This window comes from Octopus bimaculoides, chromosome 21, assembly GCF_001194135.2.
Source record: "Octopus bimaculoides isolate UCB-OBI-ISO-001 chromosome 21, ASM119413v2, whole genome shotgun sequence".
NCBI lineage: Eukaryota > Metazoa > Mollusca > Cephalopoda > Octopoda > Octopodidae > Octopus > Octopus bimaculoides.
Genome location: NC_069001.1, coordinates 3,375,277 through 3,377,371, shown reverse-complemented (window position 1 = coordinate 3,377,371; position 2,095 = coordinate 3,375,277). Strand labels below are relative to the sequence as shown.

At 32.9% G+C, this 2,095-nt stretch overlaps 1 protein-coding gene across 1 annotated transcript in view; it reads left to right on the top strand.

Annotated features, from left to right (window-relative positions):
* Window positions 1–2,095, top strand: part of LOC106873177 (uncharacterized) — a 49,830-nt gene that overhangs the window by 7,201 nt on the left and 40,534 nt on the right. The window lies entirely within an intron of this gene.

The following is a 2,095-nucleotide window of genomic DNA, read 5'->3' as shown; positions in this document are numbered from 1 at the left end:
GATAGATAGATAGATAGATGCATGCGTATGTATGTATATATTTTTCATTGATGTATATCAGCAAAAAAAAAAAAAAAATCCCGATAAGTCAATAATTTGGAACGAAAATACCCTGTGTGATATTTGTTCCGACCAAATTTCCCAGACAATCCCTTGTTCAAATTTCCCAGACAATCCCTTGTCACACCTGTCATTATGAAAAGCAGTGGATGAACCATTGACCCGTTCAAAATCTGTAGCCAGCGACGATATCAGTTCACAAAATGTTTGGCTTAAAACAAAATTTATAAAAATAACTTAAATAGTTAATAATTCTTGATTATAACTGGTTTCCTGTTAATCTTTAGGCTTGTTCAGTGAATTTTACTAATTTTCTACGAAATCAAGCTAGCAGACGACAGTTGATTCAACATCCTCTATGACTGCACTGAAATGGGGAAACATTATTATAATTCGAAACAAACGAACGAAAAAATATAATAATCTCACCTACCTGACCTTCTCAACAATGTTCATTTATCTTTTCGGTCTGTGTATGTGAAATCCTTTTTCTGGAATCATTAATTTACTATGATTTAATGAAGCATTGCTTCCATCAGACCTTCTTCAAAATTAATCTGAATAAATAAATTCAACAAAATTTAACGAAATTGACCAATGAGAACGCTTAATTAATACCACGTGATATTTTAAACAGATGAACTTAGTCAAAATGCATATATTAAAAATTGTGTATCACCGGTTCTAGTTGTAAGCTTATCCTAAAAGTATTTCTAATATGGTCATATTGTATATCGTTTTTGCTTTTCTTTTACTTCAAGCGTATATATCTAGAATTATAGGTGTCCTTCCTTTTGTTTGAAATAAAAAGACCAGCAGATTGTGATCTGAGGGAAAGTAAGCTGCTATTTCTAGCTGATAAGCCCACCACAACGAGTTGTCACTATTGCTCATTGAGTTAACAGTTTGTGTTGTTGATCCTTAACTTTGATTGAACAGATTTAAACTTAAAAGAATCTACAACTCTAAAAAGGAAACGGGATCTTTCTAAATTAAGATCCAGGAAACGTCTTTTTGTCAAGGACTTCATTGTCTTATGCAGTGCTTCTCATAGAAAGCGGGGACTGTGATGGTTGAAATGAGGGGTAATGGTGGACAGATTATCATGTTTAATAAAAATTATAATAGTTTTTAACTTCTAAACTTGTCCAATGACATGGCGAAGAAAGGAGGGCCAACTTCGGAATAGCTATTACTACTTCATGGAGAGGGAAATGTGCACGGAATTGGGCGGTCGTTTCTTTCCTTTCTTTTTAATACTTCTGTTTCATGCAATGGGAATCACAACTGTGAAAGGATTTTTTTCGCCCATTATTCCTCTTTATTTTTGTTTTTATGTTATTCCTTCTCCTTCAACGAGATGCCTTTTCTTTCCTTCATCAGATAGCTATTCCAAAACTTTGTCGAAAGAGCGACGATTTGGATGCAAACTCTCCTCATTAATAAAAAGGAGAAAGAAGACTAAAAATCTCATTAATATTTAGAAGGCTGAGCCTGGTATTTTATCAGTTTAAGAACTGCTAGTCTAATACGTATTTTCCATTGTACGATTGGAAGAAAATTTGACTGCTATTGCTTTCGTAATTGAAAGGAATTTCGTTTTAGTTATGCTGATAGAAAAGAAGAATGAATGTCTCGATATCCTATTCCACTTCTAAAATTTACAAAATTTATGTAAGTGTAAAGAAAAGGATTTTCAACTGGGGATATTAATGTCATCCCGGTTTCATGGCGGCCATTCATTTATTTGTATTTTCAATTTGATTCGTGGTGAATTTTCCTACTTAACAAATAAAATAGGCATTTCCCTCCACCCGCTTTGTGATCTCAAAATTAAAATGGAAATATAGGCACTATTCTGCAATGGCGAACGTGTCCAACTGGCACCTAAAACACTCATCTATTTTTACCTGCAAAAATTTCTTTTGATTCTTGTGTTCAACCACGACGATTACGATTTTGCAAAATAAATAGATAAATGAAAATAAACAAAAATAAAAATCTTTTCAAAATTTTAATTCTACCCTCTCAATCA